At 40.5% G+C, this 12,389-nt stretch overlaps 1 protein-coding gene across 3 annotated transcripts in view; it reads right to left on the bottom strand.

The window, feature by feature from the left end:
* hdac4 (histone deacetylase 4) overlaps positions 1 to 12,389 on the bottom strand; it is a 212,245-nt gene that overhangs the window by 184,786 nt on the left and 15,070 nt on the right. The window lies entirely within an intron of this gene.

Below are 12,389 nucleotides of genomic sequence, written 5' to 3'. Positions count from 1 at the left end.
AGGGTGAAAGTGTCTTGCTCAGGACACAACGGGCGTGACGAGGTTGGTACTAGGTGGGGATTGAACCTGGAACCCTCGGGTTGCGCACGGCCACTCTCTCACTGCGCCACGCCGTCCCATTGTTATTTACATATAACTACACAAACAGCCCTGTTTGTGTTTTTTTCCCCTGACCTAAGGAATTTTCCACTCTACTTAGGTATAGAGCAGTGTTCATACTGTTCATATGCACTCATTTTCTACCGCTTGTCCCTTTTGGGGGGGTGCTGGTGATATATATATATATATATATATATATATATATATATATATATATATATATATATATATATACATATATATACATATATACACACACCCCAAAAGGGACACGCGGCAGAAAATGGATGGATGGATATATGTATATCTAGGTACATATATACACATATGTATATCTCTTTGTATAAATAGCTCTCTCTAGGTGTGGTAAAAATCACAAGACTACTTCATCTCTACAGGACTGTTTCATGAGGGGTTCCCTCAATCATCAGGAGATTAAAAAAATAATAAATAAATCTCCTGATGATTGAGGGAATCCCTCATGAAACAGTTCTGTAGAGATGAAGTAGTATTGTGATCTTTCCCACACCTACATATTGCGCTCTACCACGGTATCGAGCACTATTCTCTGGATAATCCAATCAAGTCATATATATATATAAAGCTCAGGTCAGGCTACAAAATGCCTGCTACTGGTAGACCGTGGAAGACCAGTACCACCTGTGTCATGGGTCGAGCCGTTAGCGACCAAACATAACAAGGACTGGTTCTTTAAAAAAGACAAGAAACTGGACATGCTGATTATTGATAAGAACAAGGCAAAAGAGAAGCAGCTGCAACTAAACACAAGAGGGAACAAGTTAAAGCTCACATAGGCTAGAACAAACTTCAAAAATACACTCGAGAGCGGAAATCAAATTAGTGGGAGCTAAAAGCAAAAGAGATGCAGCTTGCAGCTGACAAAAATGGCATGAAAGAGTTCTATAATGGCTTGAGAGAGGTTTATGGTCCAAAGGAGAGAGGCACTATCCAACTGATGGACATCGATGGCGTTACAGCGTTGAATGACAAGAATGAGATTCTAGGCAGATTTGCAACACACTTTGAACAACTGCTAAACATCCCTGGAGAGATTTACTTCACGGCCCTAAATTCAACCCCAGATTGTCAAACCATAGACTACCTAGATGAAGCCCCTGATTTGGGAGAAGTCATTGATGACTGTGGAGGGACGGAGCCGACGAGCCAACAGCAGGCTAGGGCAAACGGTGATCCTGCCCAAGATGGCGGCCAGGTGGCGGAGCATGCAGCGGAGCAGAGAGGCGGGGCACGCCTGGAGCGACACTTCAGCAATCAGAGTCAGGTGCGTAAACTACACACCTGCTCTCAATCCCATCATCTTCTGCATAAAAGGGGAGAAGGAGGAACAATCGTGGCAGAAGTAGGCGAGGAAACCACGGCGAACGAAGACAACGCACACGACGAGAGAAACCCGGATTGAGATGAGCCCCGCGGCAGACGCAGCCACCGGCCACCGAAAGGTGCGCCGCGACGAGCAGGAAGAGCCGGCACGCTAGAATACAATATGTTTATTGAAATAATAAACCAGAGTCAAACCTGCTACGATGCGTCCTGTATTGAGTGTCACTGCAACCCACACGAGGACGGCTGGATACTTGTCACAATGACATTTCTTAAACCAAGGAAAATATGGCCCCAGGTTGATGTGGTATTCCATCAGAAATTTGGGAAAAATGGTGGCCTAAAACTGGCAGAAAGTTTGCATAACCTGATCTCTGATATCTGGCAATGCGAGTCAATACCTCAAGACTTGAAAGTTGCAAATATTGTCCCGATTTTCAAAGGACTGTGGAAATTATAGAGAAATATAGCGCCTGTCCCTTGCTGGCAAAATAACAGCCCGAATCCTACTCAACAAGATAAACACTCATCTAACAAGCAACACCATACCAGAGACGCATTGTGGATTCAGAGGTGAACGAAGCACCATCGACATGACTGTCAGCCTACGGCAGATCCAGGACTAATGTGTTGACCAGAAAATGCCTCTGTATGTTGTGTTTGTGGACTTTACCAGCGCGTTCGATACTCTGGCAAGAGAAAGCCTCTGGATTGTGCTGCACCACCAAGATCATCAATTTGATTAAATCACTGCATGAGGGCATGCTAGCTTGTGTAGCTCTGGCTACCGATACCTCAACTGATTTACCTGTCTTAAATGACTTAAAGCAAAAGGGTGTGCTAGCCCCTATTTTCAGTTAATCTCTCTCTTTATTCTAAAAGTAGCCTTCAGAGACAGTAAGGATGATATCGACATCCAGACAAGGCATGATGCAGACCTGTTCAAGATCTCTAATTTCATAGCAAAGACTTGGACCACTCGACAGCTCGTGAGTGATGCTCTGGTTGCTCACTGCGGAAGGCATTCAAAGACTCACAGACGTTTTTGCCAGCGCAGCTACTCAATTTACTCTAAAGATTTACATCAAGAAGTCCAAGTGTTTCTAACAACCAACAAAACTTCCAACCCCACAAACTATCACCATAAATCGAGAGCCTTTGGTCCACTGCACAGACTTGAAATACCTGGGAAACAATGTCTCAGACACTGGTCATATGGAGAATGAAATTCAGTCAAGGATGGGAAATGCGAGGGATGCTTTCGGCAGGCTCTGTGATCGATTATGGAAAAACAAATATGTCAAAATTTGCGTAAGTGCAAGGTGTGGATTGTGCTGCCAATGCTTCAGTGTGTTGCCGAAACCTGGACGGTCTATCGGAGACAAGTCAAAAATGTAGCTGGGTGATGTACATCGAATGAACCAAGACCGACAACCACACCAACTGCTATACTCCCAGGGGGAGCAGGAATAATACGAAGGGAGCAGGAATCAGGGGAGACCACGACTCCACTTCAAAGATGTGGTTGCGGGGAACATGAAGGCCCTTGAAATCAATAGCCATCAATAGCAGACAATGGCAAGAGACAGCCTTGAGGTCATTTACATGCATCAAAGCACATTCATGAAATGGCGCAGTCCTTGTCGAATCCGACTAACTGTGAGAGAGAGATAAACACACACACACACATATACATATATACATATATATATATATATATATATATATATATATATATATATATATATATATATATATATAGTCATGGTCAAAATGTTCACATACATTTGTCCTTGTCATGGATGTTTTGAGTTTCCAATAATTTCTACAAGTCTTATTTTTTTGTGATAGAGTGATTGGAGCGCATACTTTTGTCGTCACAAAAAACATTCATGAAGTTTGGTTCTTTTATGAATTTATTATGGGTCTACTGAAAATGTGAACAAATCTGCTGGGTCAAAAGAATACATACAGCAATGTTGATATTTGGTTAAAAACCCTTGGCAAGTTTCATTGCAATAAGGTGCTTTTGGTAGCCACCCACAAGCTTCTGGCATGTTTCTGGTCGAGTTTGTGACCACTCCTCTTGACAAAATTGGTGCAGTTCAGCCAAATTTGTTGGTTTTCTGACATGGACTTGTTTCTTCAGCATTGTCCACACGTTTTAAGTCAGGACTTTGGGAAGGTCATTCTGAAACCTTAATTCTAGCCTGATTTAGCAATTCCTTTACCACTTTTGATGTGTGTTTGGGGTCATTGTCCTGTTGGAACACACAACTGCGCCCAAGACCCAACATCCGGACTGATGATTTTAGGTTGTCCTGAAGAATTTGGAGCTAATCTCCTTTTTTATTGTCCCATTTACTCTCTGTAATGCACCAGTTCCATTGGCAGCGAAACAGGCCCAGAGTATAATACTACCACCGTCATACTTGACGGTAGGAATTGGTGCTCCTGGGATTAAAGGTCTCACCTTTTCTCCTCCAAACATATTGGTGGGTATTGTGGCCAGCCAGATACATTTTTGTTTCGTCTGATATCACATGGACAGAGATAAGACCTTCTGGAGGAAAGTTTTGTGGTCATCCATCCATTTCTACCGCTTATTCCCTTTTTGGGGTCGCGGGGGGCGCTGGCGCCTATATCAGCTACAATTGGGCGGAAGGCGGGGTCCACCCTGGACAAGTCGCCACCTCATCACAGGGCCAACACAGATAGACAGACAACATTCACACTCACATTCACACACTAGGGCCAATTTTAGTGTTGCCAATCAACCTATCCCCAGGTGCATGTCTTTGGAAGTGGGAGGAAGCCGGAGTACCCGGAGGGAACCCACGCATTCATGGGGAGAACATGCAAACTCCACACAGAAAGATCCCGAGCCTGGGATTGAACCCAAGACTGCAGGACCTTCTTAATGTGAGGCAGATGCACTAACCCCTCTTCCACCGGGAAGCCCTCTGTGGTCAATCTCATTCAGTGGTTCTTAACCTCGTTGGAGGTACCGAACCCCACCAGTTTTATATGCGCATTCACTAAACCCTTCTTTAGAGAAAAATAAAATGTGTTTTTTTTCCAAATTTAAGTCAAAGTTATGTTTTTTTTACTGGTACCCAACTTTAAACCAACGTCGCCTTGTTCAAAGAACAAAACCAACACAGTGCGTGAACTCACAACAAATTACACGCCTGCAAATCAGATGGAAAATAAAAGGGAACATTGTTTGGGGGTATCCATAATACGCCGATAGGGGGAAGTTTTTATTTACACAATGAGTCGGGTGTGTCTTGAGGCTCCGCCGAACCCTTGAGGCCGACTCACCAAACCCCTAGGTTTCGATTGAACCCAGGTTAAGTACCACTGATCCAATTTAATACCAAAATTCTTTTTTGATCGTATGTTTAATGTATCACAGGATGTTATGTTTGGATGAATCCAATATATATATATATATATATATATATATATATATATATATATATATATATATATATATATATATATATATACATATATATATATATATATATACACATTATATATATATATATATATATATATATATATATATATATATATATATATATATATATATATATATTTATAAATCTCCTGATGATTGATAATAATTGATTAATAATATGCATGATTCAAATGTGAATACATACAATTTAGACACTTTTTCAATCAATACTCATCCAACAACAGTTTTACCTAGCAGCTTTCACACAAACCACAATAAAACTTAATATGCAGCACATAACATTCAATATGAAATCAACAGGAAAACCTTGTCAATGCTGATAATATGAAATTAGATTTAGCTGCAAATGTTTTTTTAAAACTAAACACAATTACATATTTTATTTCAGGCAAAAATAAATCGAGTTGAGACAAAAAGACTCAGTCTTCTACTTAAAGTGCCACCATAAATTCTGCATCTGTGCTTGATATCTGAGCATTGAGATCAAATCCTCATCCTGATCCTGATCCACAGGGAACCACTTTGCCCCGTGCCATGCCTGCTGCCAGGCATCGATACCTCCGAACCATTGGCAAGCACCTACGGCCTATCCTGGATCTCTTTGGCAATCGAGTGACCAATGAGGTGGAAACTGAGTTGCAGTTACTTGCAGGGTTAGCCAATGGCATTGTTGGTACCGCACAGTATTTCAGGGAGGGGAGGAAACTTGACACCCATCAACAGGACGGCGAGGAGAGAAGAAAGGGTGTGGCGGGACCAGACATGCTGGTGCATCAGTCTGTTTGTGCTATCAGGGTGTGTTTGAGATGTTAATACCAGGGGTAATTATTGTTTTCATTTTTCGTAGGAATAAGGCTTGTGTTTTAATTGGGCAAGGGTGAGGTCTGGATTTCTAGGGTTTGCATTTTGGTTTTATAATCAGACTGTGCACAAGATAGGAAAAATAAACTTAAATATGGGGCATGATGAATTTTGATACATATTTAAAAAGTGTGCATTTTCCATCCATCCATCCATTTTCTACCGCTCATTCCCTTTTGGGGTCCCGGGTCGCTGGCGCCTATCTCAGCTACAATCGGGCGGCAGGCGGGGTACACCCTGGACAAGTCGCCACCTCATCGCAGAAGTGTGCATTTTCAATTAACAAATTATACTTTTAAAGTTGTGACGTATGGCTGGCATCGTGGTGAAGTTGCATTCTCTCGAGGGTGCAGTCGGAATGGAACACAGCGTGGAGGTAAGAATGATGATTTATTTATACACTACAAAAAAAAACTAAGAACAAAATCACTTGCACTAGGCACTAAGACAAAACCAACAGAACTAGCATGTGAGCTAGAAAGAAACTGAAAGCGCTAGCATGTGAGCTAGGTAAACAAACAGACAAATAGCATGGAAGCTAATCGAGTTCAGAAAGGTATTTACCACAAAGCGGGATAGCGATGTCACCTGTAGCATCAAGAGCAAATTACACTGCGAGACCGAATGGCAAACAAAGGCAGGCTTAAATACAGGCAGAAATTAGGAGGCAGGTGCGCGGAGAAAAACAAGAATCAGGTGACACTAAATGCGTAACTAGGCAACGGAACAAAATAGGAAGTGCCACCAGGAACTAAGGACGTCAAATAACAAACAGACTGTGATAACAAAACAGAAAACCGAACGCAAACCATAACATGACATGATCCAAATAGCAGATCATCACAAAAGTGGGTTTTATTCGCAATCTCGGTTATACTTGTGTAGCGCTTTTCTACCTTCAAGGTACTCAAAGCACTTTGACACTATTTCCACATTCGCACGCACATTCACACACTGATGGCGGGAGCCCCCATGCAAGCCCCTAGCCATGACCCATCAGGAGCAAGGGTGAAGTGTCTTTCTCAAGGACACAACGGACGTGACGAGGTTGGTAGAAGGTGGGGATTGAACTGGGAACCCTCAAGTTGCTGGCACGGCCACTCTCCCAACTGCGCCCAACTGGAGGTGTGTCTGGCCCGACCTCCAGAATCAAACATCTTGCAGACAGACTCAAAAAATGGGTTATAAAAGTGGCTGTGAGCAAAGTTTACTCCAAAGTATATACGGTACATTTTACCTAGACCACTGATCTAAGACCAAGGTACTCAGGCTCTAACTTGTGGTACGCCAAAGAAGTAAATATGTACTCTATATGGAGTATCACTTTTGGAGGTTTTTGTGCAGTGTGTGTAATGTTACAGTGATCACGGTATTAAATAGAACCTCTGCCTTGTTTTTAATGAATACTTAGCCCTACTATGCTACTATATTCCAATGTTGGTCACTATGGTGGTACTTGGAGAGCCAGGTGTTTTCCGAAGTGGTTATTGTTGAGAACCTCTGACCATAAGGAAGGGATTAGAATGTAGATTCAAATCATCATCCCTTTTAAGCCCCACTCAGCCATACAAACAGTGTGTCCCATCAGGGGAAATCCACACATTTTTGTTACATATTCACTTGTGATAGTAATTCCAAACACCCATGTTTTTTCTGTGCAGAGGACTTGCCAGGTAAGATTGTTTTTGGGGTGGTTTTGGCTGTTGTTTTGATATTGTAGATCAGGGGTGTCAAACACAAATACAGTGGGCCAATATTTAAAACTGAACAAAGCCGCGGGCCAAGGTTGAACAAATGAACCTTTTAATAGGGACCCAAACAAGTTTTGCATTAAATATTGAACAAGCAAGGCTTATATAACTTTAGTGACATGCAAAATCCAGTTTCAAATAATAATAATAATAATTTAAAAAATATCGATGGCATATCAAATACAATTTAAATAAAAATGTTATGCCTTTTTTTCTATTTGCAATCTTCTGAGGTAAATATAATTTTTTTTGCACAAGCTAATAATAAATTTAAAAATAAAATAACAATAATGAATGAACCAAACATTCAAGCTTTGAAGTAGCAAGAGAAAATGCATGAATAAACGTTAATTATTGGTCAGTTTGCTGGAAGTTTCGCCGGAAGAGTTAGTGCTGCAAGGGCAAGGGTTCTGGGTATTTGTTCTGTTGTGTTACGGTGCGGATGTTCACCCGAAATGTGTGTGTCATTCTTGTTTGGTGTGGGTTCACAGTGTGGCGCATATTTGTAACAATGCTAAAGTTGTTTATACGGCCACCCTCAGTGTGACCTGTACGACTGTTGACCGACGCTGTATAACACTGGCGGGCCAGCTCTAATGCTAAATTGCTATTGCCTCAAGGGCCAAATTATATTACACAGCGGGCCAGATTTGGCCCGCGGGCCAGAGTTTGACACCCATGTTGTAGATCAATCACCCTTCTCATCATCATCATGTCATTGCTCGGTAGACAATACAGTGTTGTTGTTGTTTATATATATATATATATATATATATATATATATATATATATATATATATATATATATATATATATATATATATATATATATATATATATATATATATATATAGTGTGCAAAGCAGTAATCAGTGCAAAGGGTGGCTATTTTGAAGAAACTAGAATACACAACATGTTTTAGTTATTTGAACTTTTTCTGTTAGGTACATAACTCCACAAATGTTCATTCATCCATCCATCCATTTTTCTACCGCTTATTCCCTTTGGGGTCGCGGGAGAGGGGGTAGGAGCTGGTGCCTATCTCAGCTACAATCGTGCGGAAGGCTTTGTACACCCTGGACAAGTCGCCACCTCATCGCAGGTTTAATATTGTATTGTTGATAAATAATCAGGATTTTTATTTCCCATTATTTATCATTGTTATTTTTATTAATATTTTCGGACATGCATGTTTTTTTTCTACCTTTTTTTTAATATTACTATTGTTTTTTAATGTGATATTGTTTTGGTAATGCTACATTTTTGACGTACATATTTTAAATACAAGAATCGCGTGCAAAATGTTTAATTGATTTTTTTTTTTTCTATTTTGGGTTATAATTATACATACAAACAGGCACAAATGTAAACATATATAGTCGTCCAAGCACTATTTGCTTTACGTTATTTATGTAACAATTGTATATAGGTCCAAATTATTTGGACTTCCGAAAACCGCTGTGCTTCTGAAGCTTAAGGCCTACAGAAATGAGATTTTCTTATTTAAACGGGGATAACAGGTCCATTCTATGAGTCATACTTGATCATTTTGCAATATTGCCATATTTTTGCTGAAAGGATTTAGTAGAGAACATCCACGATAAAGTTCGCAACTTTTAGTCGCTAATAAAAAAAGCTTTTACTGTACCGGAAGTAGCAGACGATGTGCGCGTGACGTCACGGGTTGTAGGGCTCCTCACATCCGAACATTGTTTACAATCATGGCCACCAGCAGCGAGAGCGATTTGGACCGAGAAAGCGACAATTTCCCCATTAATTTGAGCGAGGATGAAAGATTTGTGGATGAGGATAGTGAGAGTGAAGGACTAGAAAAAACAAACAAAAAAAAACTAGAGGGCAGTGGGAGCGATTCAGATGATATAAGACACATTTACTAGGATAATTCTGGAAAATCCCTTATCTGCTTATTGTGCTACTAGTGTTTTAGTGAGATTATATGGTCGTACCTGTACAACCTGAAGGTCGGCCCCGCACCTTTCTTCAGCACCAGTCGACGGGTGGTGGCGATGCCCATCTCGGCCCTTCGCAAGGGACCCTATTCGAAACACGATATTTGGGAATGATCGCTGCATAATACACTGTACTTTGTGAGTGTGGTCCAATCCAACCGTGTTCGCTTGACACCTCTGTTCCATAGTAAAGCTTGACTGTCATCTTTTGGGAATGTAAGCAATGAAACACCGGCTGTGTTTGTGTTGCCGCAATACACCGCTTCCCACCTACAGCTTTCTTCTTTGATGTCTCCATTGTTCATTGAACAAATTGCTAAAGATTCAGCAACACAGATGTCCAGAATACTGTGGAATTTTGCGATGAAAACAGACGACTTAATAGATGGGAACGATGCTGGAACAAAATGTCCTCTACAATGCACCCGTCATCATACCGAGACAGTTTGGATTTGATGCATCAGGAGACAATGAAACTCATGAAATAGCCTTATCCCAAACCCTGACCTCAACGCGACAGAACATTTGTGGATCCGTGACAAGGAACCGACAAATTTAGGCCATTTTCAGACCTAAAAAAAAATCCCATTAAGACTTTGGAGAGTACTCTTATGCAAAGGTAATTCGCTACTTTGGTGAAGCGACGACATTTTCTCAGTCTATATATGAAGTGTTGGACATGAACAGTATCAGAATAACGACACGTAAGTTCATTCAAATGCAATTCAATGCCGTTAGAGTGTCCGTCCTGAGATCGGTAGGTCGTGAGTTCAAACCCCAGTCATACTAAAGACTATAAAAAAAATGGGCCCAATACCTCCTTGCTTGCCACTCAGCATCAAGAGTTGGAATTGGGGGTTAAATCAACACAATGATTCCAGAGCGGGGCCACCACTGCTGCTCACTGCTCTCCTCACCTCTCAGCGGGTGGAACAAGGGTCAAATGCAGAGGATAATTTTACCACACCCAGTGTGTGTGTGTGACTATCAGTGTTACTTTAACTGTGACTTTAATAAAGCAGATGAGAGACTGGCAAAACATGCTCTATAGTCCAGGGGTTCTTATCCTTTTTTGACCTCGGGGCCCAACATTGAATCTTATTCATTAATATTATCTAACCTACTTACAGTTTACAGTTGTTGTCAAATGATATAAAAGCATGTGTTAATCACACAGGTTATTATTTATTCAACGCATAATCCTTAGGCTTAGGTCAGGCTGATTAGCAAAATAAATACTAACCAAATATGCTGTATAACTGACAAAAAATACATTTACATAGAATTGTGTTGTGGTAAAATAAGTAAATTGGATTAATAATGACTATGTTTACCATGGCTTTACCACTTTAGTCATATTTTTTTCACTTAAGAACATTCTTTATGTCTTTAGCTCTCCACTTCTGTCTGTTTGATATTGTCATTACTGCCACAAGTGGTGGAAAAGTGAATTACAACTAAAAAAACTACCCTTCAATTATTTCTGTTGTGAGCTGGCACTATATAGAAAGTAAAGGCAACTCTTAATATAAATGGTAGGGAAATATATATATACATATATATAATATAAATGGTAGGGATGGGAATTTTGTAATTTTTTAGCTACAGACAGAGTTCCGTCGGTTTTACCAGAGAGTGATGTATGTACTATATTTCAACACACTTGTTGTATGTGACGTCACGCTTGGTTGCAGGCTCGACGCCGGCGCAAGTGCTTTGCGGGGAAACAAGCAATCAAGCCCTCAGAGGAGTGGACTCAGTTGAACTGCCTATAGGTAATGTTACAATTTCCCATGACAACAAAGCAAGTACTCCCCTTAGGGGCGATGGACGGCTGAGTAGCGCTTAAACAGCTGCAGCCGGCCCCCGTAGCTCTAACTCCCTCCCCTCTGTTGCAAGTTTTGTTGATTCTATGTAAAATGTAAATGTGTGCTATGGCTATTAGTTTTTTTTTTCTTGGCCTCAGTCTGGACCCCCTCCCTGGAGTTCAGCCTTTGACTTAATATATGTATATATACACATGTTTTTTATTTTTTGTTTTATTTTTTTTAATTGTAATGTTTTTTTTTAATCTGCCCTGTCCAACTCATATTGTTGATGTAGATTCCCATATCTGCTGTCCTGATTTACTTTGGAAAAGAGAAGTGTTGTATACATCTCTTGTTGCCTTATTTGTATGTTGTTTTATTAAATGTTTGGGTCGAATTTTATCAAACAAAACCAGTTTTTTTTTTGTAACTACTATAGAAAATGTATCACAGCTGTGCTCTGTTTTATGGTGGAATGTAGTTAACCATAGAACTGGCACCCAATGGTAATCAACAGTAATGCTGTTGAATCGAGAATTGATTCTGATTCAAATCGTCGCCCTGAAGAATTTAATCGAATCAAAGGGTGCCCAATGATTCACAGTCCTAATATTTGTATTATACATGTGTTCATTTAACTAACAAAACCATTCGCTCCAAAACATTTTTGCGATACACTGTCATTTCCAAGAGCTATAAAAGGCGCTAAAATTCAGTGCATCACATTATGTGGTTAAGATGCAGCTGTTTGTAATTTTACATTTGGCCAGCAGGTGGTTTCCCAGCTCATCAAAGATCAGGAATACTTCAGAAAACAACTGTCAGTAACTACAGTTACTGACAGTGTAAGTGCAAGTTAAAACGCTACAATGCAAAGCCAAAGCCATTTATCAACAACACCCAGTACTTCCGCCGGCTTTGCTGGGCCCGAGCTCATCTAAGATGGACTGACGCAAAGTGTAAAAGTGTTCTGAAGAGTCCACATTTCAAATTGTTTTTGGAAACTGTGAGAGGAAAACAACCATCCGAACTGTTATAGGTGCAAAGTCCT

This window comes from Nerophis ophidion, linkage group LG13 (genome assembly GCF_033978795.1).
Source record: "Nerophis ophidion isolate RoL-2023_Sa linkage group LG13, RoL_Noph_v1.0, whole genome shotgun sequence".
Classification (NCBI taxonomy): Eukaryota; Metazoa; Chordata; class Actinopteri; order Syngnathiformes; family Syngnathidae; genus Nerophis; species Nerophis ophidion.
This window is presented reverse-complemented; position numbering and strand designations above follow the sequence as displayed.